The 21,261-nt window shown below is 37.6% G+C and overlaps 1 protein-coding gene and 1 pseudogene across 37 annotated transcripts in view; one reads left to right on the forward strand and one right to left on the reverse strand.

The window, feature by feature from the left end:
* PTPRD (protein tyrosine phosphatase receptor type D) overlaps positions 1-21,261 on the reverse strand; it is a 1,783,257-nt gene that overhangs the window by 291,909 nt on the left and 1,470,087 nt on the right. The gene's annotated exons all lie outside the window — the stretch shown is intronic.
* Positions 8,864-15,805, forward strand: LOC149128761 (large ribosomal subunit protein eL21 pseudogene; annotated as a pseudogene). The gene has a single exon (XR_016223517.1). The product of XR_016223517.1 is annotated as a large ribosomal subunit protein eL21 pseudogene (transcript).

The raw sequence follows: 21,261 nt of genomic DNA on the forward strand, positions 1-21,261 counted from the left end.
GAAGCTGTTGCTTTTTTTTTATTTTTTTATTTTTTTTTTATTTTTTTTGACAGGCAGAGTGGACAGTGAGAGAGAGAGACAGAGAGAGAAAGGTCTTCCCTTGCCGTTGGTTCACCCTCCAATGGCCGCCGCTGCAGCCGGCGCACCGCACTGATCCGATGGCAGGAGCCAGGATCCAGGTGCTTTTCCTGGTCTCCCATGGGGTGCAGGGCCCAAGCACCTGGGCCATCCTCCACTGCACTCCCTGGCCATAGCAGAGAGCTGGCCTGGAAGAGGGGCAACCGGGACAGAATCCGGCACCCTGACCGGGACTAGAACCCGGTGTGCCGGCGCCGCAAGGTGGAGGATTAACCTATTGAGCCACGGCGCCGGCCGAAGCTGTTGCTTTTTAGAGTATATAGTTATTCCTGAAATTTTTCTCTAAGATGTAGCAAAATTGAAGCTGTGAATAGTTTAGTGAATCTGGAACATTTTACAGAACATGAATTTGTCTTTATTTTCTTATTATTTAATATTCTATTATCTTTAATGCATTGTCCTTCAAATATTAATATGAGCTGCACACAGGTTTTGCTTTGGCTTCCTTGTAGTATCTGGCATTAATCTACGCAGTATGTTGTAAGACTGAGTATAAGCAAGGAAGTCTCTTTATTCTTGAGCAAAATTATACCTGATCAAAAGATGAGAAAACCTCTGAATTTATAACTATTATTTGTAACAAAAGCATGGACTGGTTGCTTTGTTGGACTTCAGCTGGGAATCTGAGTACTGGTCAACTCAAATTGTTTGACACTCTATAAAACGGCTGTGAAATCACCATGAATATTGATATGAAGGTTACAAATAAACTATACCAAGTAGGTGAATTCACAAATATGGACTCCATGAAGAATGAGGGTTAACTAAAAAATAATCACATGCTTTTCTTAGGAATGAGTCAATTTAATTTCCCTTTCATGCAGAATGCTACAGTATGGAAATCTACAGTTTCTCATATGACAGCAAAGATTGCTGCTACAAAAAATTTCATGCAACAAAAAGGAGGGCATGTAAAGGACCTGGAACATTGGGATCACAGACATTTAGGATTTAAGGACAGGCAACTAGTCATTCACAGGGACAAGTACTTCCTCTACTGTATGCTGAAGCATATTCATCTGTGAATACTTACTCCTTATTTTTAACTATAATAAAAATCCACAAAGGGCAAACAATGCTCTGAAAGGAAAAGGCCTCATATTTCCCCTCTTTTTCAACTAAATCAGTTCAAGCCACTGTAAAGCAAAGGAGTATCCATCCTTAAGATGTCTTTGCACCTTCTCTTGTTTGTCCTGCTAATTCTTCCTCCATTTGGGAGAGCAGAATGACTGTTTTCAGCTGCCTCTTTCACAGCCAGCCTGCTTTGATAATGTTCTAGGGGTTTACCAAGAATGACATTTTAGACCACTCCAGCTCAGCTTAACCACTGAAGCTGAGCACAGCTGAAGAAAGCACTCAATTAGCAACTCCAACTTCAAAGGCTATATTATTCTCTCCTCAATACACATGTGTAACTCCCATTAGCATTAATGGGAGCTGTGGGAGCCCACGGCTCAGAGAATATACCTCCAAGTCTGTTTGCTTGATGAGCATGCAATTAAACCTTATGGCCCACATTTTTCAAGGAGGGCAAAATAAGTACACCAAGTACTCATGCAAAATCAAGTATGCTCACTTCGGGAAAATGTAAGCTATCACCTCTATTGAAACATGAAGAAAGAGCTGTCTAAATTAGACCTATTTTAATTTCATTTATCCTCTTAGATGTGGACAACAGTCTTTCATGGTGTGTAAGAAAAGTCACTTCCCTATTTTGAATGTTGAGTTACATGTTTTCATGAATAATAATCCACATCGCTTAGAACACCAACTTCAGGTAAAAATATCTAAGAAGAACAAGGCCATTCTAAGTAAATTTCCTACAAATAAATTCAGCATGCTATCTAGGTCTGTTCAGTGGATTTTCCCATTTTCCATTCAATAGCTTTATTTTAATTAAAGTTGTTGAGAAATGATGTATTAAAAATATGGATTTTGAATAAAATTATTTCCTTCAATATGTATTTGTCTTTATAGGGAAGTAATGACTTAAATCCCTTTACCTCATTTTAAAGACAGCTGCCCATAGTTTTCAACACTGAATCAATACATAGCACAGTTTCAATAAAATACCAAAGCATATTACCTAGTCTGTGCTATACCCAGTTATGATCTTACTACCATGGATAGTCTTGACTGATTAAATACCATTTTAAACAACCCATTTTCTTTTGTTTATATATTTTCCAAAAATTTTAAAGTTATGAATGAAAATCTTTATAAATCTTTAATAAAGAAAAGCTAGTGGGGTGGTGCTGTGGCTCAGTGGGTTAAAGTCTCGGCCTGCAGCGCCTGCATCCCATATGGGTTCAAGTCCCGGCCGCTCCACTGCCGATCTAGCTCTCTGGTATGGCCTGGGAAAGCAGTAGAAGATGGCCCAACACCTAGGTTCACTGCACCTACATGGGAGACCTAGAAGAAGCTCCTGGCTCCTGGTTTCAGATCAGCTCAGCCTTGGCAGTTGTGGTCATTTGGGGAGTGAACTAGCAGATGGAGGACTTTTCTCTCTCTGGCTCTACCTCTCTGTAACTCTGTCTTTCAAATAAATAAAATAAAAATTAAAAAAAAGAGCTAGTAAAACAATTCCAAAGGTATGCAAGTCTAGAATAGGCAAATAATATAATCCTCTTTTCCATGGAACATCATAGTCTGACTTACTGATTACATGAGCAATGAAGGAGACCTTAGGTACTTCACAATCGCACAAAACAATCAAACCTCCTTGGCTGGCTGAACTTGTAAGAAAGGTAACAATGCCCCCCCCCCCCCAAGCTTATGCATATGCCAAAATAGCAAAAAGATTTCAAATTATAACATGGCAGAGTTGAGTGAAAATTCTTTTAAAATTTAGCTTAACACTTAATACATCAGTAAGGATGCTCACACTTCACATCGGAGTACCTGGGTTTGATATCTGGCACCACTCTTGACTCCACCTTTTTGCTAATGATTCAAGTGTCTGGATTCCTGCCACCCATGAGGGAGACCTTATTGAGTTCTTGTGCTCCAGGCATTAGGCTGCCCCAGCCTTGATCATTGCAGACATGTGGACAGTCAATCAGTAGATGGACATTCCATCTCTGTTTCTCAAGACATTCCTCACAGAATTAGAAAAAAAGTCTTAAAATTCATTTGGAATCACAAAAGACCCAGAATAGTCAAAGCAATTTTGAGAAAAAAAATCAAGCTGGAAGCATCACAATACCTGATTTCAAAAGCAAACTACAAAGCTGTAGTACTGAAAACAGCATAGTACAGCATAAAACCTGGCACACAGATCAGTAGAACCAATTACAGAGCCCAGAAATTAATCCACAGGCATACAGCCAATTGATTTTTGGTGACGATGCCAAGAACATACACTGGAGAAAGAACAGTATTTTCAATAAATGCAAAACTGCGCATATATATATATATATATATATAAAAGAATGAAATCAAATCCCTAACAACCATATACAAAGATCAAATCAAGATGGATCAAAAACATAATTTTAATACCTCAAACTATGAAATTGCTGTAAGACAATGTAGGGAAAGGGCTTCAAGACATTAGTGTAGGTTATGGTTTCTTGGATGAGACCCCCTAAAGTGCAGGCAACAAAAGCGAAATTAGACAAATACAGATATATCAAACTCAGAAGCTTCTGCATGGCAAAGAAAAGTCAACAGAGTGAAGATACATCTCATAGAAGGGAAGAAAATATTAGCAAGCTAATTATCCAAGAAAGGATTAATATCCAGGCCACATCAGCAACTCAAAAAACTCAACAATGAAAAATAACTAATTCTGTTAAGAAATTGGAAGAGAACTTGAAAAGAAAAATTCCTAAAAGAAGAAACAAATGCTCAACAAATACGTGAGAAAAAAATGACTAATACCACTATTTATCAGGGAAATATGCAAATCAAAACCACTATGAAATATCATCTGACAACTGTCAGAATGGCTATTATCAAAATGAGAATTACAAATGCTGAAAAGGACATGGAGAAAGCAGAGCTCTTATACATTGCTGGTGGAAGTGTAAATTAGTGTAGCCGCTGTGGAAAACAGTGTGGTGATTTATTCAGAAAAACAGAAATGGAACTGCTATGAAATTCAGCAATTCTACTTCTGAGGATATACTCAAAAGACTCATTCTATTTTATAAAAGAGATATCTGTTTCACCATGTTTATAGCTGCATTGTTCCCAATAGATAAAAAAATATGGACTCAACTAAGGTGATCATCATCAAATGAATGGATAAAGAAAATATATGCACAATGGACTACTATTCAGCTATAAAAAATGAAAATCACATCATTTGTAGCAAAATGGACAGAACTAGAAGATATCATGTTGAGTGAAATAAGTCACACAGAACAAAAATAATATATGTCCTCCCTTGTACATGGAAGTCAAAATTAAAACAAAAAACACCATGAACACAGAATGTTGATTACTACAGCCTAGAGGAGTAACAGGGGTAGAATGAGTCTGGATTAAAAAGACTAGGGGAAGCTGGATGTGGATCAATAACTGTAATAATTATACTAATATGTGATGTAAACAGAGGAAGTGGTGTGAGGGATATATGGAAACTCTCTGTATTATGACCTCATAATCTTTGTTTTGCAAACTTAAAGCTATTCTGAAAAACAAATTTTTAATGATGAAAGTAAAAATACATATTTGTTCTTGCTACATTAATCTTCACACCATGTTTTGCACTTAACATTTAATATCTCATTTTACAAGGTTGATAACTACCATCTCTGTGCATTTTTAAATTTCAAGAATGGAATACTTCAAAATTGCACACAGTGATCCCTTACTTCAGTTTCTATGGCAGCATAAAGAATGATAACCACAGATGAGATAATAAACCAAGTCTGCAGTTAAGGAAATTATTAATGATGATAAATGTGAGAAGAAACCATTTCTTATCCAAAAAGATTATGGATTTTTTTATCATAGTCACAATCTTTTTCATAAAGTTGAAAGCTACTGAAATAGATACCCTTTCACAGCATAACTCAGAAAAAAAAAATCCCACTTCGAGTGGGATATAAAGGCTACTGATGCTAACATAGAGGGTTTTAGCAATTTTATTCTTAGGTATTTGGGTTATGAATTACTCCGGCTAAAAATGTGAACAATTTCACCGTGCTATTAATCTTGCTGCGGCCATGATATTGTCCATGTTATTGAGATTAGCTTCACCAGATATTCAAAAATGTCTTCAGGGCCTCGATGGCACAGGGTACAGCCTTTTCCTTATTTAGAAGTGCAGTTGGTAATGGTCACACTAGGGATTTTCAATGTATAAACTAGCATTCATTTAAACACTAGCATGATCACAGCCACATTGTGCATTTTACAACTTTTAACTCAAAACATTTGTTGACAACTCTTTTTGTTTTCATACCAATGCTCTATTCATTTAATTTTAAATCTTATTTATTTCAGAGACAGAAAGAGGGAGAGTAAACTCCCAATCATTTGTTGTTCTTTCCCAAAATGCCAAAAATAGCCTGGCTGGGCCAGGCCACAACTGGAAAACAGCCACCCAATCCAGGGGTCCTATGTGGGTGACAAGAACCTAACTACTTGAGCCATTCCTGCTGCTCTCCAGAGTCTGCACTCGTTAAGACGCTAGATTCAGAAACTGGTGCAAAAACTCAAACCACGTAGCCCGATGTGGGAGTATAGACCAGTGTCATTACTGCTAGGCCAACTGCCCACTGAGCAGACCCTGTATATAAAAGACATAAATATATTTCCATCTGGTACAAACTAAAATATACTAAATTTAGATGTCATGGGATAAATAGTACACTGATGCTTACTAATAGCAACTACCTAAAATATTTGTGTAAAGATGAGAGAGGAAGAAAGAGAAAGAGGTCAGTGCCTCTGCTCCAGGCTGGCCTATGGAGAACCCACGTTTCTCACGGCCAAGGAGGAAGCTAAAATTTTTATACTTCTCAGGAGAGAAGACCTGCTGTACACTTTTGGAGAAATATTTGATAACTGCTCATCAAACGGATGTGCAAATCCTGATTCACAGAGGTCATTTATTTCTATTCTTGATTACTAAATAAGGTTAACTTCAGATGTAGCAGTTAGGCAATCCCAACTTGTAAATGTTATTGACATGTACTACTTTTAACAGATAGCTGACTGCCTCCTGTAGCACGGGTCTAGGTACTAAGAAGTCAAGCATAGTCTATTGCCATGCAACCCCTACCCTTAAGGAATAAACAATACTGATTTCATTTCTACTTGCAAAGAACAATAAAACTAATTTCTTTTTAAGCTCATTGTCTTAATTATAAAAGTCCAAACGCTTGAATTAAAACAATGGGGTCTTTGAATCACCAAAGTAAGTGAACTTTTCATTGAAACAAGCATTTCTATCAGTGTACCTAGATATGCATGAATAAAAGGTAAATCCAGCATCCTCTTTTCATCTTCAGATTCTCTGGCAATAGTTGACATTCAAAGGCATATGTGAAAGGGGAATTTAAGCACAGAACATACTCAACATAAATAGCTACCAAGAGACTAAAGAGGTACCTTCTTTGAGGTTTGCTAACTTTTTAAAAAATACTAACTTTGAACTTGGTAGGTTTTCCCACTTAGAGCCCTTGATTTTAAATTGCCATTTCTCTTTACACCCAATTAAACTGTCAGCGTAATGAAGAATTGTCCAACTGAGTAGAACTGTGAGGATCTTCTCACTGTTGTTTTCTGCAGTCTTAATTTGCAGATGCTTCTGTCTAAAATAAGAACTTCAAGTCACCTCTTCAACCATCAGGTCTGTAAAGCTTCCATAACCACTACTCACAACCAACACTGAAAATCTTGCTTCCTAAAACAGCCCTTTCGGGGGCATATGAAAATAAACAGTTTTTTATGGTAAAGTATTCGGTTCTACAAAAGATATGAGTAGGCCTCTGATGCACTGATAAAGGTTAAGTGGGGCTGGCACTGTAGTGAAGCAGAAAAAGCCGCAACCTGCAGTGCTGGCATCCAATACGGGCGATGGTTCAAGACCCTGCTGCTCCAATTCCAATCCAGCTCTCTGCTATGGCCTGGGAAAGCAGTGGAAGATGGCCCAAGTCCTTGGACCTTTGCACCCACATGGGAGACTTCTAGCTCCTGGCTTTGGATCAGCACAGCTCTGGCCAGTGCAGCCAACTGGGGAGTGAACCAGCAGATGGAAGACCTCTCTCTCCCTCTCTCCCTCTTTCTCTCTCTTTCTCTCTCTTCTCTGCTTCTCCTTCTCTGTGTAACCGTGACCTTCAAATAATAAAATAAAAATATTTAAAAAAACATTAAATACCATAGACCATATATGTGAAGGGCTTGATGCCCAGCAAGTCTAACAACTGTTAATTTGCAAGAAGAACAAGCCCAGCTGATTCTGAACTGTTCTTTTCCATGAAAATATACTGCTCATAAAGCCATAAATGATGAACAAAGAGTCTTTGGACACTTTTCTTAATGAAGGAGGACTAATTATTTGTTATATTGTCAGACTGAGGGCAAGGTACCCTGGTAATCTCCTGCAAGCATAGGTTTTTCAGAGGTTATGGATGATAAAACAAGGACACAATAGGATAACATGTTCTGAAGTATATGCATTTATGGGCTAAGTTTAGCTAATTAGATATCTCACCTCATGATATTTTTGTGGTAAGAACACTTTACATCCACTCTCATGCTTCAAAAATACATCATTAACTACAGTCACGACATTGTACAATAGAACTTTGAACTTTTTACTAACCAAAATTCCATATCCTTGTCCAGCACCCCAACTCCTGGTAACCACCACGTTGCTCTCTACTTTATGAACTTGACTTTTATTAAACCAACATATAAGTGTAATTCATAGAATTCATGAAAATGGAATTAAAAAATATTTATTTTGGTACAAAAATTTTGAAAACCACACATGCATGCCCGTTTAATTGGTCTTGGGAGATCACTAAGTCTTTACAGTGGATGCTCTCAATTCATTTTGCTTTGCAGAACCATGCATCTCTTACATCCCACTCCATCCCACACTTTGATGTTCTCATAGTTCTTTCTACCCTCATTAGAGAGACACTCAAGGGTGGTGGCAAAATGCCACTTACACTACCAACTCTGGGTCCTCTGCTGCTGAAGTTAGGATACATTTCACAAACCCTCACCCTTCTAGGCACCTCTCTGCCAAAATAAATCCCTATATTCCTCTATGTCACATTGCACTTAATTTCCTTTTTACAACAGAGCATCAAACAGCCATGTGGGAAAGTAAAAAGAGGACAGGACCAGGAGCAAGAACACCTAGTTATCATCATATTTAATGTTTGGTCCCTTCACTTCTGCACCTTTGGCCCATTGAACTTGTAGCTCCTCCACAATGAAGACAGAGCTTCTTTTATTAGTCAGTAAAGTACTCAGAAGATGTTTCATTGAGAGTTAAGGATCTCTTTGACTTAAAAAAAAGAACATTTGCATACGAAAACATACCACATCCCCTATATTACACTGCATGCGAGGTGATTTTTAATAATCTTAACTTTTCTAGTTAGTTTTTATTTTTGCTTTCCCAAAATTCTGTGAAAACTGAACAAGCAAACAAGTTGCATAGTGTTTACTCACTAAGAAATGAGATCTGGGGACATGTGTTGGTCCTAGCAGTTAAGATGTTGTTTGGCACATCCCTGTGCCATATCGGAATTGCTGGGTTTGAGGCCTAGCTCCAATCTCTCTTCCACCTTAGCTGCTAAAGTACACCCTGGGAGGCAGCAGATGACAGCTCAAGCAATTGCATCCTTGCACCCAAGTAGATCTGCATTGAGTTCCTGAGTTAGGCCTGGTTCAGCTCCAGCTACTGTGGGCATTTGAGAGTAGATGAAAGATCTCTGTCTCTTTGCCTTGCAAATAAATTTAAAAAAATGAGCAAGGTTTTTTAATACAAAGAGTGAAAAATTGACTAAATATTTAGCTTATGGAATTTTATGATAAAACCTTTAAGGGAAGATCTCCAACTACTCCCATCCCTCTCCATGTCTCTTCTCGTTTGATATTCAAGAAAGCTTGCCACTGATAGAAAGTAAGCACAGAAATTCATCAGGTGAGTTCTAGTATATGTTAACTTTATAGCTATAATATATGAGAAAAATTATGAATCCATAGCACCTTGATGAAAAGATAATTTGCATCAGTGATAGTGGTGATGTTAAGGTATAAGTGGCAAAAAAAAAAAAATGGCCTTTTAAACTAGAGAAACTTTCCAGTCACCAGCTAAAGTGCACTTAATGGGAGTGACCCTGGTGTTATGTGTATAAGCATCCTGTTCCAGGAGAAAGCAGTCACGTTTGGTGCCTCTGTAGTATCGTATGTTAAGCAGAAGAGGAAGAAAACAGGGTGACAGTGTTCTTCATAAAATTTAGGGAGTGAATTGTAAACACTGAGTAAAGTCCTTTGACTTCTATGCTAATCCACGGTTGGCAAGTAAGAGAAGGCATTTACCTTCTATGATAGAGCCACATCCATGAACCAAAGTAGTTAACTATTTTTTCTTTCCATCACGTAAAATAAAATTCAGAACTGTTCTTCCTCAGTCCTATCCCAGTGGTAACACTAGGTTTTGTAAAAGTCTAAAGCTTATGAAGATGTACAAGCCTATTCTATAGGAAAAATGTGACACTTTTACTTTTGCAGATTTTAGAAAAGTATGTAATCAATTGGACATATTACTAAAGGCACCATGCCAAGACAGGGCTCTAACTCCAAAGTTTCTTTGGGCTCAGGGTGTTACAACAAATGAACACTTTCATTATCTCAGTGTAAAGTTTATTTAATTTAAAAATATCTAGGTTTATTTTGTAATTATCAGATTCATATTCTAAACATGTTCATAGAGAATTAAGAAATTATTGTCCCAAACTCCACTCCTATGGGGCAAAACCCCATTCCCTCTGGGTGGTACTTAATGTCATTCTTGGTTCTTTGTAGTGCATTTATGGAAAACAACTGAGAATAGTAATTTCAGAGTAAACTCTTCTCCTAGGTGATGATTTATCTGTTTGTAGAATGAGATGAGGGATTTCCATTTGCTATTGAGCGAGCGAGTAAGAACTTTATTAATGCATCTTAGCAAGAAAGATTAATGGACCCACAGTAAGTCAGCTACAGCACTTGATGTCAGTTTACAACAAGCTTGGCAATATCTAGAAATGCAGACCTATCATCAAAAGATATAATGACATACATAAAAAGCAGTGTACATAAATGACACTTCAAGGTACTGGGCTCTAACCCAAGTTGTTAGGCCTCAAAAATTAACATATCTAAAACACTTCTGTTTTAGAATATATACCAACAGGTTTTCCTTAGGAGTTAAAATGCCTAAACACCTATTTTTAAACAAATATATATTTTATTATGGAAATGCTTTGTGCTTATTGAAGTCTTCTGAAGGAGAAGTTGTTGTAAGTTATTTTACTAGTTCACATTAAAATTATTTCATATTTAGGTACACTTTGTCATCTCCAAATAGAGCACAAAGGATTCATAAAAAACATTAAGTGCAGTAATAAAAACTCCTTTTACTATTATTAGTTGTGAGAGAAACAAATGGGAAAATCACTTTGATGGTAATTACTCAAGTTCTTTTACTGCATCATATTTTCTCAAAACCCAAGGATAGTAAATCTAAAATCTTCCTTCGAATGAAATATAATTTTCTCTCAGAATATTTTTACTCATACTGAAAAAAATGGTGACTTTAATTTTTCTGTCATTTAGGCTTCAAGTGTCAAACACATGTTGCGTTTCAACAAATATTACAGTCACTCACAGAATGCTAAAGGAGACATTAGTTCTTACTGCAATACTAGTCTGGCAATGTATCAGCTGATTCACTGAGAGCACTTTTCTTCTAAAGTAGACTTCAGAGGTGTGGCACTTGGCGGCGTGTTGGTGAAGACGCTGCCTGAGATGCCTGAGTTCCACATGATAGTGCCTAGATTGGAGAGTCAGCTCTGCTCCAGATTCCAGCTTCCTGCTAATGATCAGCCTGGGAGGCTGCAGGTCATAGTTGGGTCCCTGCCACCCACATGCAAGATCTGGATTGAGTTTCCAGCTCCTGCCCTCTCCCAGGCACAGCTCCTGCAGTTGCTATCTAATGTGGGAACCAGAGGATGGAAAAATCTCTCTCAGTCACTATCTGCCTGTTTTTCAAAATAAATTCATCGAAAAAAAAAAAAAAAAGAAATTAAAAATGTAAACCTCAGCCATTACATAGGATGCCTGTATTCCATATAAGAGTATGTGGATTCAAGTCCTGGCTCTGCTCCTGATTCGTTTCCTGCAAATTCAGACCCTGGGGAGCCTTAGATCATGGCTCCAGTAATTTGATCCATGCCAATCAAATGGGAGACCCAGAATGAATTTCTGACTCCCAGTTTTGGCCCTAATGAACAGGAGATGGGAGATTTCTCTCTCATATAAATAAATAAATTAAGAATTACAATAACTGACTTCATTTTCCCCAACTTCATTCTGTGTGTGTGTGTGAGAGTTCATAACTGACTTGTCATTTTAACCAAAATCACAATTTCCCATCAGACAGAGTGTAGCTTCCTTGGAAGCAGGAAGGGTTCATGTCTTTTCCTCTTTTCCATTTTCTTTATACTCTCATACTTAGCATAATCCCTAGCCTAGAGTGAATCATGTTATCAAATGGATAAATCCATGACAATAAAAAATACCTTCTCATACACTACATGTTTATCTTTCTAGTAGGAAGTTTGTTTACTATCTCTAGTAAATTTGGAAAAGTTAAAAAATTGCATAAAACCAGGGTGGACAGGGGATTCAAAATTCAATCTCAAGTCTATTGTTTAAAAATCTGAACCCATAATTATACCTTCTATCACTTCTTATGCTGAGTTTGATAACAGAAATAATCTAAAACAAAAAATCACATACAGAAAAATCCTTTTCTATTACCAGTGGAATCCTGAAATGATCTATGAGATTATCTCTGCTTCTTCTAATATATATAACTAATGATGCTACATTTACATAGGTATGAAAAAACAATGCTAAGTTTTTATATATTCTGTTACCTTGGACATTTCAGAAGGAATAGAACAGTAATTGTATGACTCTATTTTGACCTAGGAAGAGTCAGCAGTGGACTACTTGGTCCTAAATATATTATAAAGCATTCTGAAGAATATGAAAATGTGTTAACACAACATTAAGCAAAAACATAAGGAAAAAGAAGTTAAAATTCTTGCTATTTTTTCCTTTCGGCCGGAGCCACCATCTTCCAGTAATTCGCCAAGATGACGAACACAAAGGGAAAGAGGCGAGGTACCCGGTACATGTTCTCCAGGCTTTTCAGAAAACATGGAGTTGTTCCCTTGGCCACATACATGCGCATTTACAAGAAAGGTGACATTGTGGACATCAAGGGAATGGGTACTGTTCAAAAAGGAATGCCCCATAAATGTTACCATGGAAAAACTGGAAGAGTCTACAATGTTACCCAGCATGCTGTTGGCATTGTTGTAAACAAACAAGTGAAGGGCAAGATTCTTGCCAAGAGAATAAATGTGCGTATTGAACACATTAAGCACTCTAAGAGCCGAGATAGCTTCTTGAAACGTGTGAAGGAAAATGATCAGAAGAAGAAGGAAGCCAAAGAGAAGGGTACCTGGGTTCAACTAAAGCGTCAGCCTGCTCCACCCAGAGAAGCCCACTTAGTCAGAACCAATGGAAAGGAGCCTGAGTTGCTGGAACCCATTCCTTATGAATTCATGGCATGATAAATGTAACATAAATAAATAAGACCTAATTGAAAAAAAAATTCTTGCTATTTTATGTTAAATAGCATTGCATCAAAAATGATTTTCAGTCTTCCCAAATTACTGGATCCATGATATGTCCTTATTTCCACAGGAAAAGCTGATTTTCAGTCCTTCAGACTAAGTACTACTAAGCACTATAAGACACAGAAAACTCCTTTTTCTAGGTTCTTACCCTTCTTTGCCATCACTACGGCCATATACTCATACAACAAACACTGCAGGAATTTCCATGTGCCTAGCATTGCTATAGATACTGTGGATTCAGTAGTGGATGACAGAGTCAAACCAAATAAGTCGGTTTCAAAGGTACTATGGGGAGAAAAGGAAGGAAATTAACATTTTTCAGCAACTTCAAGTCACTGTGCCATGTGGTTCCCATAGATATATGGCATCAGCTTTTCAAAATAATCCAAAGAAATAGTTAGGATTATTTCCCACTCTGAAGATGAAGAATTAACATTTAAAATTGAGTAATGTGTCTAAACCCATACAACTAGGAAGCAGTGGGCTGTTGATATAAACTCATATCTAGTTATTTGGGACACTCTATTTCCACCATGGTTCTTTCTGTTTCACTCTCTCCCCTGTACCTCTCTTTCAATCTGCTTTGATGATCTGGTTCAATACCACACACTCCTTCCTGCAGATGCTACTGAAGTAATTATCACATTGCCCATTATGTGTAACGTGAGTCTAATTCCCATGCAAATGGTTTCTTACTGCATCATATGTACCTATCTGACCATATGTATATCTATCTACCTACCTATTCACCTACCTATCCATTCAACTCCACATAAATTCAATCCCCACTTATTTACTGGGTGTCCATTAATGGTAGAAACATTTCTAGGCCACAAATTTAATGGAGCTTACACATCAAGGGGTGAGGGAATGTTGATATATACAATAAAACTGTTAAGAAAAAAAGAATATAAATAAATATAAGGGAAAATGCTATGAAGCCAATTGAGTTGATCATACACAGTATACTAATATATTTGCAAATGTGCATATTACATATAAAGCAGATACACAAATATGCATCAAAAGATTTTTCAGTTTATTCAATGCATAAATATTGACAACCGGTAACTAACTTCATTAAAGGATATCAAGTATTTATGAGGTTATACCTTTCTACCATATTTAATTTTCTAATTGAATGTTAAATGATAGATATGTGGTTACTCATGGAATTAAACATACAAACAAGAAAAATTTGTATGCCAATAGTGAGAAGGACAAGACATATCTGAAAACTATATCAATTTTCTGGTCTCATTTATGATACAGAGCTTCTTTCATTTTAATCATTCTTACGGTATTATACTCCAACAAATACAGAGTCGCTTCTTGGAAAATTTAAAGTATGACTAAATTTAAAACCTGAATATAGATATCAGTAGGCATAAGAGAAAAATCTTGGTATCATAAAAACTCATTAGCTAAATATGTTAGTAAAAAACCTACAGATTAAAGGGTTTTAATGGGTGAAAATAATTTATATTGAATATGCATAAAAGTTTGAGGTCTAGGCTAAAGTTCAAAGATAAAAATTGAATGGCATGAGAACTTCTGAGAAGCAAATTCAAACATAAGCTCATTTTGCAAGATCACAAACAAGATGGTCTGATATTTTCTTGATATAAAATATATTAAGAATAGTAGGACTTACGTTATAGTTGTGCTTAATATGGATTAATTCATAAGTAATTTTTAATACAGTAAAATAAGTTATTTGCTCTTTTAGGGAGATACATAATTAGGACTTTGATAATTAAACTCTAGATGAGGCATTTGGTGTATCTGCACCCCGAATCCCTATAAATTATGCATGCACAACTTTTAAAACTACATCTTAATTAGTAGCTTAAAATAAAACTAATTTTGAAACCCAGAATATTAAATTTTTTAAAATCATTCTTTTTTTTTTTTTTTTTTTGACAGGCAGAGTGGACAGTGAGAGAGAGAGAGAGAGAAAGGTCTTCCCTTGCCATTGGTTCACCCTCCAATGGCCGCTGCGGCCGGTGTGCTGCGGCCGGCGCACCGCACCTATCCAAAGGCAGGAGGCAGGTGCTTCTCCTGGTCTCCCATGGGGTGCAGGGCCCAAGGACTTGGGCCATCCTCCACTGCACTCCCTGGCCACAGCAGAGAGCTGGCCTGGAAGAAGGGCAACTGGGACAGAACCCGGTGCCCTGACCGGGACTAGAACCCGGTGTGCCAGCGCCACAAGGTGGAGGATTAGCCTAGTGAGCCATGGCGCCAGCCAGCTAAGCTTTAAAGTACAAACATCAATTCAATTATATATAAGGGACAACGGATTGTTTGATGTATTACTTTAAGTAAATTGCCATAAGAAAATTATTTTAGTGAACACTGTTGTAAATTTCATTTCACACCGAGTCGGTCTATGTTAACTTAATCACATGATTTCTCACTTACGTACTTTAATCTCTTTGGTCAATGAGGTATGTCTCAACCTCATTTTCTTCTACTATTGCTCTTTACTTCTCCATCCTGAGCTGCTATTGTTCAAACCCACTCATGATGGCAAATTTTATGTGTCAACATAACTGGTCCACAGGGTGCTCAGGTATTTGGCTGACTATTATATCAGGTGATACTGTGAACCTGTTTTTGGTTGGGATAAATACTTGCTTCAGTTCACTGAGTAAAACAGACCCGCACACCCTAATGTGATTGAATCTCATCCAATCAGTAGAACAACTGAATAGAACAAAAAGGCAGACCCTCCCCGAGGAAATGAGAATTCCTCCTGCCTGACCACCTTGAACTCCAACAACAGCTTCTTCCTGCTTTGGACTGGATTTTGAGGCAGCTCTGCCTGGGTCTTGGGCACGCAGCCTGTGGACTAGAATGACACTTGGTTCTCTTGGGTCTCCAGCTTGCTGCTCACCTAACACATCTTGGGATCTGTCTCTCAAAAATCAGGTGGATGCACTCCTTATAATAAATCCCTTTCCTTATAAGTAAGTATACGTCTTATTAGTTCTTGGCTTCTGGAGATCCCTAACAAATACATAACCACACCTACCACCAAGAGTAAATCAATAGTAAGTTAACAGTAGCAAGTCAACAATAGCAACTCAGCAGTAAACATCTATAAGTCTTTATATTCAAAGTTATAAAAATAGTAGCCTTATTTATTTGAAAGATTTACTTACCTATTCAAAAAGCAGAGTTACAGAGATAGCGGGAAATGGAGATGCAGACCCTGCAACCACTTGTCTACTCCCCAAATGACCACAATGGCCAATGCCAGGACATGTGGTGGCTTACACCACTGCAATGCCAATGCTGGCTCCTAAAAATAGTATCTTAACAAGAGGTGCAAAGAAGAAAATGGTTCTTATTTACATATACTGATTTACAAGAGCACTCATTTCTCTGAGACCCCTGAAGCATAATCTTGGGGCCTGCACTGTGGTGCAGCGGGTTAACGCCCCGGCCTTAAGCGCCAGCCACCCATATGGAGGTATAGGGGCCGGTTCTAGTCCCGGCTGCTCCTCTTCTGACTCAGCTCTCTGCTATGGCCTGGGATAGCAGTAGCAGATGGCCCAGGTCCTTGGGCCCCTGCTCCTACGTGGGAGACCCGGAAGAAGCTCCTGGTTCCTGGCTTCAGATTGGTGCAGCTCCAGCTGTTGCAGCCATCTGGGGAGTGAACCAGTGGATGGAGGACCTCTTTCAGTCTCTACCTCTCTCTGTAACTCTGTATTTCAAATAAATAAATCAAATCTTTAAAAAAAAGCATAATCTCAGAGTAGACAACAAGTGCCCACGTTTCCAAGGAAGGAGCACACATCACCCACATAGTGGCTCTCAGAAGACAGATCACAGGAATAGGAAGAGCCTCTGTTCATGCACACACTTTTTCCAAAGTACTATCATTTTTAACGTCTCCACAATGACAGTCTCCCAAGAACTGTCCACGTGGGCTTTTGCCTTTATGAACACTGATACATAAGAAAGCTATTTTACTTATTTGAGAGGCAGAGAAAGAAAATCTCCCATCAACTCGTTCACTCCGTAAATGCCCACAAATGCTGGGGCTTTGCCAGGCCAAAGCCATAAGTCAAATCCAGGTCTCCCACATGGGTAGCAGGAAACCATCTATTGAAAACTCTTTGCTTCCTCCCAGAATCTAGGTCAGCAGGAAGCTGGAGTCAGGAGCTAGAGCTGGGTATTGAACCCAGGCACTCTACTATGGGATTACTTGTGTCTTAACTAGCATCTCAACAGCTAAGAAAAACACCTTTCCTCAAAACAGTTATATTAAGTTCTAAATGTGACACTACTGAAACTCAGATGTCTAGTTAAAGTGGCTCTTCCCACCACTACTTCTTTACAACATGGCAATGCAATATTCAAGAAGGTCTTATCATGTTGGTATCAATTTATTCCAAGTACTCAACTATTTTTTAAGGCTTCTCAAGTAATCTTCCCTCAGTCCCATAATTGTCAGCAAGTTTGTTCTATGTTGGCCACCCTTCCTTTTGTTTCTGTCTTTCATAAAAATCCTTTTGTGTGACAGTCAAGCAGCTGTGCTTTGTTCTTTAATGTTCCTAGCCTGGATCCCCAGCCGAGACCACTTTATAACATAAATGGCAAAGCACCATTTTCACAGCAGGGACAACTGTGTTCATCTTCAAAAAAAGGAATTAATAAAATGAGACTGTAATGAACATGCTAATTCTGATCACAGGGTACTACACAATGACAGAGATAGTTGACTGCTGTCTCTCTGAAAGACTGTAAAAGTTTTGTGCTTTTTTTTTTAACAACTGCTATAATAGCTTACATTTTTTGAAACAGACATATTATGCAAACATTTCTCTCTATTTCCCAATGCAATGCTTTCTCTGTCTCATCTAACTGCTCACTGTATGTTTTACTATCTCAGTAACAGTCACCTTCAGGGAGCATATTTTTTCTGTCTTGCAAGAACTGACTTGCTGAAACAGGCATGTCACTGAATCACAGAAAGCTAGATAGGAATGATCTGACTGATCTGATCACCAATCCAAGGCCTTCTCCGTGCAGAAGAGGCAGTAAAAGCAGAAAGAAAAAGCAAAGAAAATAAAGAAGTTAGCAGATTTGCTCAAGATGCATCAGATATTTTGTGACAGAGCCAGAGTTGGAACCCAAATTACTTGAGACTGACTTTGGTACTTCATGGAATGTCTGTCCTAATCATTCACAAATGATCTAATTATATGAGTAACATATATATCATAAATTGAGTTTGCTAAGCTAGGTAACTAAAATGCCTCATATTTGGTCAGTTAACATTCTGAGACAATTATACATTATATGTTTTCTATGAACAAACAACTTTCCTCTAAGAAGATAACAGCCGAATATTTTTTTTAAAATTTTACTATACAAATTTCATGTATTTCCTACATAGAGATCCAGGAACATATTGTACACTGTTTCACTGTGGTGGTGGTTTGAGGAGTCATGCTATTTGGAAATGTACAAGCCTCTGAAAATAATCCACAGAGTTTTAAGAAATGATCTATTATATACCATTTGGGGTAAGAAAATATGCATTTTCTGATTACTGTTCCAAAAATTTCACTAAGTTTAAGATATATGACATTCAGAAACCTGTATCCAATTTTTATGGAACTTTTTCTCAAAGAATGATATAAACAAGAAAAAAAAAATTTGTGATGCTTTCCTTTGCCCAAAAGAGGTAGGAGATCCTGTATTCTTACTAGAAAAGTCTATCAACACTGGGATCTCATTTTGCCTGCCCAGGGGCTGATAACACATATTAAAGAAAACATTTTCATCCCAGTTATCATGACATAAATTTGTATTAAATATCTTCCTGCTGATACACTTAGTAATAAATAAATTTTGGCCAGTAAAATTCAGATAGAATCAATTTCGTTTGAATGACAAATCCACTTCTTAAAACACTCTGGTTCCATGCTTGCCCTTTCCTGAAAGCCTAACATTGAATCCACTGTCTCTAGCAGTACCCCACAACTAGGTAAGACTCAGCCCCTAACAACCTCTTGCTGAGTCTTGAGAACTGTTTTGCTTAGGAGGGAAAAGAGCGTAACAGAAACACATATGCTCAACTCTCCTAAAGTAAGGGGCCAGTATTTGCTTGCTTCAACGGCCAGGACAACTAAAAAATTTAAAATTACCTAGAGGACATAAGTACCACATTCAGCTCCCACTTCCTTCCTCCATGAACCACACTCTGAAGTGTAAACGGTTAATTGCCCAAATATTTCATTCCAAGGCACGTTCAGCCTGAGCTTGTAGTAATCCTTCCTTATGAAAACAGTTTTCAAGAGCCAGGGTAATTTGAAACAGGCTACTGAGAGAAAGTCTCCCTTGAAATGCTCCCTTCAGTGCCCATGGGTGGTCGGAGTATTCTCTCTCTGTCTTTTGCATTAGTCACACAGGTCAGATGCTTGAATCTCCAATTAATTAGGTTGTCCAATAGCCTGTGTGAAATGAATGAGTGATCGCCAACCAGTTCACTTAGAACTCATCATGACAGCTGGCACATTGTCGGTATCTGTCAGCAAAGTGGTGGGGAAAAAGTAAATGACCCATGTGGGCAAAATGGGCTCTGATCAGGGCCATGGGACAAACAAGCACTCTCTACCTAGTGAGGAATAGAATGCTTGAGAGTCTGCCAGCATTGTTTGTAAGGGAAAGTAAATTTAATATGGATATAAAGCTCATAAACTTGTGATATGAACCTCTAAGAATCCACTTATTTAACTTTTCTAATATTCCAAATTTATAAATGTTAGCTTATCACTGGAATATTTTTACAAGACTTAATAATATAATGATCAATATTTACAAATTTTATACAAACAGATGACTCTAGGAGCAAAATGTAATTCCCACTTATTTTATCCTGCAAGGAAGTATGAAATTATCCTATGTTAGAATTATGTTTTGACCATTTTCCATTATTCAAAATACCTCTGGGGTTTTCTCATTAAGCATACCTCAAATCACCAAATATGGTTTTTCAAAAATATGAAGGGTTAAGTACTTTACTCAAATCATAAATTTTCACACCAATGTACTTACATATGACAGGTATTCATAGAGAAAGTCAGATCTTATTAAAACTTTCCCAAATGCATTTGTTTTATGTGAAAACTAGTTATATAAAAGCAGACGAGATGTGGGAATTCCAGCCAGCTGGGTGGCAGGAAAACATAAATCCATGTGAATTTTTAAGTAAAATGAAAATTTCATACTATTTTTTTGTTAATGCCTTCATCAAATGCATAAAGATTAAGTGAAGTAAATTACTGCCAATAGTTCCTTTGGAGGAGTTAAAGGGATTTAAAAACCAATGAAATTTAAAAAAAAATTCTGATAATTTTTATTGTTCCGTTGTAATACATTTTTTATGTGACAGTGCCGATTCTAAACGAGGTGAATAAATTTGAGAGTAAAACTCTGAAAGAGGTTCAACAAATAAGTCTTATTTCCTTCATATATGAACTCCTGAAAATTCAATCTACAAATTTCAGAACTTTTAAGTTTACGTGAACATATATATGCAAAACACATACATATGTACCCTTTCCATACTACATATTAGAGCATGTAAAAGCACAATCTCTAAGAATCTTTCCTGTTTTAAAATTTGACTTTGATCTGCAATCTACTCCTTTTTTCTCCAGCTTGTTGTTTCCAGATAGATTTTGAATCTTTCCTTTGCCTTTCCCAATACTTCAAACACATACATTTTAAAACCTACTCATACAGTTATCTGTAGTACAGAGTATGGCTTTCTCCCCTTCATTGGTTGGGCTCACTGTCTCTCCTGAGCTGAAACTGCCTTGCACACTTCAGAACTGCAGCCCATGAGCCCATTTGGGTATGAATGAACTCTGGGGTAAACGGCCCTGAACTGTGGAAGTGTCTCTATAATAGGGCAGGTGCTTCCAGGACTGCCTGTTCCACACCCTGTAGGATTTGGTTCTCACCAGGTGGTGCACTAAGCTTCTGGGCTCTGAGCATTACAGAGAAGGAATAATCAAGGGGTCTCAATGATGCCCTAAACTCCTGTCCCTGCCATCTTCCTTTATAGAATGTTTGTACCTGCTGGACAGTTAAAACTCCATCCTTAAAGCCTGTAGCTCTTTTGGTTATTATATTGCATAACAAGATTAAAATTGCCTTTTTTTTTTCTGGAAATTCTCTCTTTGTTTTAAACCTCAGGAAATTTTTTCATTCT

This window comes from Oryctolagus cuniculus, chromosome 1, assembly GCF_051225735.1.
Source record: "Oryctolagus cuniculus isolate XC-2025 breed Fujian yellow rabbit chromosome 1, ASM5122573v1, whole genome shotgun sequence".
NCBI classification, from domain to species: Eukaryota; Metazoa; Chordata; class Mammalia; order Lagomorpha; family Leporidae; genus Oryctolagus; species Oryctolagus cuniculus.